Source organism: Lycorma delicatula, chromosome 5 (genome assembly GCF_047948215.1).
Source record: "Lycorma delicatula isolate Av1 chromosome 5, ASM4794821v1, whole genome shotgun sequence".
Classification (NCBI taxonomy): domain Eukaryota; kingdom Metazoa; phylum Arthropoda; class Insecta; order Hemiptera; family Fulgoridae; genus Lycorma; species Lycorma delicatula.
The window spans coordinates 58,654,019-58,663,092 of NC_134459.1; the positions used below are offsets into that span (position 1 = coordinate 58,654,019).

General features: G+C 30.2%; 1 long non-coding RNA gene and 1 other non-coding gene across 2 annotated transcripts in view; both read right to left on the reverse strand.

The window, feature by feature from the left end:
- LOC142324984 (uncharacterized) overlaps positions 1-6,768 on the reverse strand; it is a 703,430-nt gene extending 696,662 nt beyond the window's left edge. Inside the window, exon 1 of the long non-coding RNA XR_012756465.1 lies at positions 6,659-6,768. This is a non-coding gene — a long non-coding RNA (uncharacterized LOC142324984). The remainder of the gene's footprint in view (positions 1-6,658) is intronic.
- On the reverse strand, positions 5,916-5,988 carry TRNAV-AAC (transfer RNA valine (anticodon AAC)). The gene has a single exon. It is a non-coding gene; the product is annotated as a tRNA-Val (tRNA).
- Positions 6,769-9,074: the final 2,306 nt, after the last annotated feature.

Consider the following 9,074-nt stretch of genomic DNA (forward strand, 5'->3'; position numbering starts at 1 on the left):
TACAAAGTATATATAGATAAAGTATAGAAGATAACAAAAAGCAACCCAGTACTAACCAGAAAAGCATTCCTGTACAAAAAACCTTTGCTAGTATCCAAACAAATATTTGAATTAAGAAATTTTTACAAATATTTATGTCTAATTGTACCACTTCTACAAAATGCAGTAAATCATTAGTAATGAGAAGACAGAACGCATAAAGCCAAATAAGGTTTTAATTGGACTCTTAAGTAAGTATGTGGGAAAATTTAGATAATTAATGAGGATAGCAAAATGAACGGGTTATGTGGAAAACTGAAGAAGAGAAAACTGAATAATTAAGAGTTAATTATGAAAGAAGCTTACAAAAAAGAATAAGAAGATTACTAGGGTGCACATTAAAATATACTGTAGGTTAATTTATTTACTAGTATATTGAAATGTAGAAGAAATATTCAGGGAAGACAAGGAGTAAAATAAGGCAACAAAAGTAGTAACTGCTTTGTAAGAGGAAAGTCATTAAAAATTTACAGACTGAAAAAATGTACATTCAGATAATGACAAATAACAAATACAAATAACTGTAAGTTATTGGTAGCATACTATTACACAATTATCAATTTGAAATATTCTTATATTATGGCTTTATCATATCTTACAAAATTTTATTTAACATTTCAGATAAAAGATTAGAAGGTCTGATAACAAATATAGTAATAACCATCTGGACAATATATCACATGGGTGAAGATTTTTGCACTATTGAAAGTATACATGAAATATTAGAAGAACATGAAAAAAAACCTAGGATTGAGAGGGTAATTCTGTATTCCTTAAGCAACAACATAGCTAGATTATCTTTTTCTTTTATAGGAGATGGAACATGTTTTTATCCAACTTATACTTAGGTGTCTTTCCTGCTGGATCCTTCATACAATCATACAACGAAAGCACTTAATCCACTGGCTATTGCCTTCCTGATCAATCCACTTTGGTAGCCAATAAGAACAACAATGAAGAGGATGAATGATAATAAAAGGGTAGGCAAATTATAATCAACTAATAGAGGAACTGTAAGCCCTTCAAGAGTGCAAGATAATCTTGCTTAACATTATTAACCACTAGACTTAGAAAATTACATTCTGAGAATAATAGATCATATTATCCTAATTGTATCTGATAGTATTTTCTTGGTAACTTGTCTTCCCCCCCAAAAAAAATCAATAAAAGTAACTTATCAAATGGTATTTAAATAATTCTTACATTATTCTAACAGATCATTCAATATGTGCCTGATAACTCAGCAGCAGTCAGTATCGTAACAAAGATTTAAACATAATGCATCTTCTCAATAACTGTTCTAAGATAAATTTCCAAACAAAAGGTCAAATATTTTTTCCATCATAGCATCCCTTTTATCATAAAAAAATAAAAAATTATCAGTAAATAAGTTAATGCCATTGGAGAATAATTAAGTTAATAAATACTTGAAAGAATGAAAAGAATCCTTAATCAGCTGCATCAATTACAGCTTTGATTCCTTATCACAGGGAAATTGTTCCCTGATAATGTGATATTATTCCAGGTCATCTTAGAAAGAGAAGAATGTAAAGTAAATACAAATGATACTGGTTGAATACGCATTTAATAAAATGGTTCCTGTAGATCACTACAGTTAAATAATAATAGTGGGTATAGTTTCACTGTTGGAATTACTATTATCTAATGACCATTGGGATTGATGCCACTGTAAAAAAAATTGTCAATGTTACTACACGAAGAACTGAAAACTGAAAATTTGAGGGTAAATTAATTTGAAGTATTGGTATTGACGAGTTAGCTTATGGCAAAAATATTCAACTTCAATCATTTGAAATGTTATAAAATAGTAACCGCATTATTAAAAGAATTAGGAAGAATTGACATGAAATTTATATATATATATATATATATATATATATATATATATATATATATAAATGTACATAATGTATGTTATTTATAGATAGATTAAATTAATTTTTAGGAAGAGTAAGTGGCTTGACTTTGCATGATAAATGTGTCAACCACTGGTTTATCTTTCTTCCCACACAAACAAAGGAGTCCTTGAACAGTCTCATATGTATTGCTGACCCTAGGTTAAAGCTGACATAATTCCTATTGTAACTTCCACCCAAGAATGAAGGGAGGAATGATAAAGAAGAAAAAAAGGTACAGAATCAATTCAAAGACAGTTCTAGGTAAATTTTATTAATATATAAAAACTAGTTACCAGCATTTAATTCATTTCAAGCAATCGAATTCATTATATAACCACACCTGTTGTTCAGTAAATACAAGGTGCAATCAAACAGTACCCTTATATTTTATTGCAGTAACCAGATGTTGTGCGGGAGGGGGACTGCTGTGGAATGTAAAACTGACTCATATTAGTTGCATACAATTGACTGTTTTACAAACATTGCAGCCAGTCGCTGCTTAACAACCATGAAAGTAAAATGTGGAAGTAGTAGTGCTTGTTGTATTTTTGTTGACATTCTACATGACTGAATGTAATGAGCACAGAATTTGCATTTAAATTTGTCAAAAACTTGGTGATACACAAATAGAAACAATAAGAAAGATTTTAACTGCCTTTGGTAATTGAGCTTTTGTGTTATATAAATTAAAGAGGGCTATTTTCCGAGATTGCCAAACATATGTCAAAAATGGCAAGAGCACTGGCAGAACTTCCATCAGCAAAAATCGAGAAAAAGTTTGACAGATTCTGATGTATGATCATTGAATAATATTTAGAGAGCTTGAAGGTGAAGTAAGAATTTCATTTTGCTCAGTACAGTATATTTTCTGGAATGTCTCTGAATGTGACTCACAGCAACAAAATTTGTCTCAAAAATTCTCATTCGAGAAGGTCTATGGCTACCAGCCTGAGACAAAGGCACAGTCAATCCATTGGAAAACTCAAAGTTCTCTGCAGTAAAAGCAAACCAGGCAATCATGAAAAATGTGAATATCAAGCTGACAGCTTTTTTTTATCATCAAGGCATTGTTTATCATAAGTATGTTCCTAAGGACTAACTGTAAATAAAGAGTACTACATAACTGTTTTTTATTGGCTAAAAAATGCTGTTCAGTGCACAGCTTCAGGAAAATGACGATTGAAAAATCCACCATGACAATGTTCCAACCCACTCATCATCACTTAGATTCTTGGCAAAACACAGGATTAAACAACGTCAGCAAACTCCCTGCTCACCAGTCATGGCTCCCTGTGAATTTTGGTTCTTTCCTATACTTAAAATTCAGCTCACTAAAAATTACTTAGAAAAAATTCTTTCAACAACGAAAATATCACTGGAATAAATGTGTTACATCTAAAAGGGAACATCTTTATTATTTACAATAATTTGAAGAGTGAAAACAATTTAAGGGAACTTCCTCTTAAGGGTGTTCATTAATTTAGGATAATATTTTTCTGTTTGTATAGTTTAAATTATTCAATTATGTTTTCAATTATGCTAAAGAAGACCGAGTGTTGGAATTAAGTGCTTTTATATGTTCCTTGTATTGTTGTGAAAACTCTTTATTATAGAACTGCATCCACTTTAGCAAAACACCGTACTGGAAGCAAGTCACACATGTGCAAAACATAAGCAATATTAATACCATACATATACCATAATATGTAAACACTATATTATGGTATTAACTAATACTGTTAGGGTATACAAAAAATGTTTTAAAAAATCTAAGTAGATATAAGCAACTTTTTTTTTTTTGTCTTCAGTCATTTGACTGGTTTGATGCAGCTCTCCAAGATTCCCTATCTAGTGCTAGTCGTTTCATTTCAGTATACCCTCTACATCCTACATCCCCAACAATTTGTTTTACATATTCCAAATGTGGCCTGCCTACACAATTTTTCCCTTTAAGCAACTTTAAAATATATAAACTAAAAAAGACACAAAATTCTAAATTTTTAAATGCATAAGGATAATTTAAATTTCATACTTTTAAAATATATACTGAACAAACAGTTTTAGCGAATAGTTACAAAATCTATTTAAAAAAAACAATAAACATGCTTCTGCTACACATGGTGTTTGTCATCATCAGTGTGTAGTATGGATTCATTGCTGTAAAGAAAAAAAAATTAAAACAAACTAAATCGAATAATAAAAAATAGAAGAAATTAAGAAGTTAAATCATTCCGAGTAAGAAGGTAAACTGGATTCATTTTCATAATTTGATGATTCTGGAACAATCAGGATGTATCAGTCCGAATGATTAAAGATAATGAAATTAAAAAAAGTTTTTCGAAACCTAATCAAAATAGCAGCATCCCAGTGTGTTCCTTGTAGCAACTTCTACAAATTTTGATACTTGGGTATTTCAGCGAGCTTTTGTTAAAATAAATATAAAAATTTAAAGTTTTTATAACTTTTGTCCAACAAAATGTATTGTACTTATTTTAAAAACTGTGTTTTATATTAACTTTTTTATAAAATTCAGTATACCATAAATTAATCTAAATATTAATAATAATTAAATAAAATATACTAATACACAATTAAATATTTCAGGTAGAAATTGCATTAAGAACAGCAGAAAATTTAGGACTGATTTTAAGCAGAAGAAAAAATATAAGTGGTGTACCTCAATTTTATCTTACTTCAACAATGATAGAATTTTTAAATTCACTGTATACAGTATCAGCCTATGATGATGTAACATTAGATGATTTACTAAAATTACATTGACCTAAACAATTTCATTATAATGTGATAAAATAATATTCTTGTTACAAATGAAAATTTAAAAAAATCATTCTTGTAATTATCTTTTTAATAAAATTTGCTATTGATATTATAGTGTAAAAATATTTTTTTGCTATAATGCTTGTTAATATTGGTAATTTGTGTGTAGTTGTGGCACAGTTGGTTGAAGTGCTTTCATGTAGAAGAATTGATAGTTTAAGAACTGACTGAACTAGCAACATTTTAATGTTAATACTTTTTCAATACTGTCCCCAGAAACCATTTCCTTGTTGGGTTTTATTAAAAATACTCCCTGGGCTTACAATCTGTGGATTTAACAGCTTGTATGTGCATTTATTACGTGAACAAGAGACACAACTGTCTATGAACTCTGACCTTGAAATCTGTACTACATTCTTCTGAATATAGAAAACAACCAAAAGTATTAATTTATTTTATTTTTTAAAAAATTATACCTAAAATAATAATTCATTTTCTTAACTAATAACAGAATAGTCATAAATAATACATCAATTGATTGGATTCCATTTCTAGGATGTAAATTCTGTTTGAAATTAAATACAATAAAGAATGTACCCATTGTTCCCAAAGTACAAAAATGAAAATAATGATGAGTTAATTAGTTCTTAGTTCCTGTAGGAACTAAGAAGAATAAATGCTACTACAAAATCAAGTTTCATGACACATTCATAGAAATAGAACACACATACAAATGTTTGTTATTAAAAAAGGTTTTTTTTATGTATTACAACTATTAATTTAGAAAATTACTTGTCAAAAATTTAATTAACTAATGTAATGGTTTTTCATAAAAAAAAAAAAATGTAATTACAATAAACACAAGACAAAATATTATTGTAATTTTTCAGTATATTTTAAAAACAAAAGCATATACTAAACTATTTAATATGTTCAATTAATTTTATTTCTTATCGCAATAAAAAAGGATTTTTTTTTAAAAAAACACGCTTATTTAAAAAATAAAATTACATTTTTATTCTTTTATTAGATTTAAATTTTTTTTGAGATTCAATTTAGTAGTGTGCCCACAAATTGATTAATTACTCCAAGATATCATTTTAATAAAAAAATAACTACTAAGTAATAATTTTTTTGTGAATAATTTATTGCACTGCAAAATAACAAATAAAAAAAAGATGTTTCCGCCCGGGATCGAACCGGGGACCTTCCGCGTGTTAGGCGGATGTGATAACCACTACACCACGGAAACGCCCTGCGAAGCTACGTGAAAACTTATATTTATAAAGTAATATTTAACAAGCTAAAGCGAGGGTTAGTAGATATCCGTTATTCCTTGACTAAAGTTTCAATAACTATCAAAAAAACAAAATCCCTTAATATTATACAAAACGTATAGCATGCAACCATCAATTAAATCACAAAGTTTTTGAAATTTTTTTCTTTACGTACTAGTATAGTGTTAAATATTTCTACATTGAAATTAACTTTACATTGGAGTGAATAAGCAATTAAAAAAACAACTGACGTTCGTCGTTATACAATCAATATTAATCCCACCTGAAATACTGACGTGAATATACTAATATACTTAACGTGAATTTATATCTAAGATACTAATTAAAAATCGTTTTACTTTAGTAATGTGTTTTTATACAAAACATAACCTTCCTTAACATGTAAATGATTAGAGACACCTTACTAAATCAAAAATTTAACTAATAAAACAACTTCAACAGCTATTATAAAATTTAAATTAATTCAGTAATCTTAGTTGTCAGGTATTCTAGATAACTTAATACTATCACTTACATATTGTTAACCTATCATAAAATACCGGTAAAAGAATCACAGATTTAGGTGTATGCTTTTTTTGTTCTAAAAATTAAGTAATTTAGCTTTATCAAATTATTCTAATTTACCTCAAATAAGCTACATTAATATCTAGATAGAAAATTTTCTTTTAAAGAAAACATCATCATAAACGTCGCACTAAAATCGCTACGTTCAAACGTATTAACTACGACACAACAGCACCGCTCAAAATTTGTTACTGATGCACAGCTTTCTGGATTATTCCGTCACTGCCATTAACCAATCTTGGCGCGTTTTTAACACAAGAAACGTCCTACGCATTTAGTATAATTTCTGCACCAGAATTCGTCTGACAGAATGGTGGAATGTATTTAAGTTGTAACAAATAAACTCAAGAATGGATAAAATATATTTAATAAAATGTGCTTTCTTGGAGTAATTAAATGGAGAAATATCATCGTGGGAGCATATACTTCACGTATTTAGAGAAATTTAATTTTTTTTTTTTTTAATATAAGAACTTTTACGTTATTATTAAAGGTTAAAATAAAAATTAAATATTTTTTACTGAGAGATCTGTTCGGTAAAGGAGTATGAAAAGGTTACGCGCATTAACAATCGAAAGTATTATTTTTTATTTTCCCGTCTAGCGCTATAGTAGGAGCTATAGCTTTAGAAGGGAAAGTATTGTACTCAGTCCAATTTGAACATATGCGGTTTTCAGTGGATCTTGAAGTTTTGACACCTAAGGAACCCAAAAAACCGGATGGAAATTTTCATATGTAAGTGTGTTCGGTGTTGGCCTCTGAATCACCTTTTTTTTTTTAAACTCCCCCAAGACGACCAGCTCACGCTAAAAATCTTAACACACTCGCCTCAGGGTTTCATGGCAGCCTCCCTAGCTCGTTCGAATTCGGACATCCCATCGGGGTCTCCCGTGCCTCCTCGAAAACATACTAATCACCTCTTCCGGTGATCAGAATTTTTCTCCGCAGAACAATGAATCACCTTATATCTCCTGAACTACTCGACCGATTTTGACCAAACTTGGTCAGATTACTTCTATATATGGGGCATTGATGTCATTAAATTTTGAACTTAAAAGGTCAAGAGGATGAGGCTGTAGAGCAAGTCATCCTCAGTATATCGAGATTTCGCCTAATTAAGGTCATATTTTCTTAGGCATAATTGTTAACAAAAAAAAACAATATTTGCAAAAAAATCTTCGCAAAATCGCATCACCCTTCCCCCCCACCAAAAAAAAAAAAATACTGTTGTAGTCGACTGCTATGTTGTGACGTCACAGGTGAGCGGTAGAATTAAATAAATTAATAATATTTAAGTAAAATAGTATCTCGGTCTGGCTGGGTCTCGAATTCGATCGCCCGGTTGACTCGGTACCTCGTGCGTTAAGTATCGTGGCTACATCAGTTTGCCGATCGTACAAGCGAAATTTGTTCTATGTAAATTCTGAAATTACATTAATTTAGTTAGTGCCGACCGTCTCCGCTAGTACCGCCACACTCGCGAGAATTAAATACGGTATGCGCGCATGCTTTAGTTAAAATCATTGAATTAAATAAACAGAAAAAATTACATTAAAATAAAATGATAAATATTTTAAATTATGTTCTGTATGTATAAGACGTGCAACAGAAACTACCCGCAATTGTAACCCTGTGTTTTCATCTATTTTTAATTCATTAATTTTATTTTTATTCATTTTCAAAGCATAAATGTTGCCCATGCAAATGATGAATGGCTTCGATGAAGATATTTCTCTGTTTAGACCTTACTGCACTACCAAATAATGGAAATTACATGGATAAACTTATTCCTAAAATTATCCTCAAAGATACGGCAACAATCCTCAAAATAGTTCAGATAGGCCAAACAGTTGTTAATAGAACATCATTTATCGCGCACAGGTTTCTGATCTTTTCTTCTTTATTTTTCCTGTTTAGCCTCCGGTAATTACCGTTCAGATATTACTTCAGAGGATGAATGAGGATGATATGTATGAGTGTAAATTAAATGTAATCTTGTACAGTCTCAGTTCGACCAATCATGAGATGTGTAGTTGATTGAAACCCAGCCACCAAAGAACACTGGTATCAATGATCTAGTATTCAAATCCGTATAAAAATAACTGACTTTACTAGGACTTGAACGCTGAGAACTCTCGCCTTCCAAATCAGCTCATTTGAGAAAACGCGTTCACCACTAGACCAACCCGATGGGTTAGGTTTCTGACCTGTCGTATTCCATCATTAACAGCAATGAAATCAAACGTATACCTGCAACAGCGCGTTGGCGGGCGCTAGCAGCGATGCTTTCCTACTTCTTTTTGCCGAGCATATTTTTTCACTTAGATCTCGAGAACGATGAATTTTTCGAAAAAATCACAATAGCTAGAAAGCTATTTTTATCGTTTTATGGAGTACATTAATTAAAATGTAAAAATATTTTAATTTTTACAATTTTTTCCCCCATCTAGATAATAAAACAGTTTGACGGCCTATG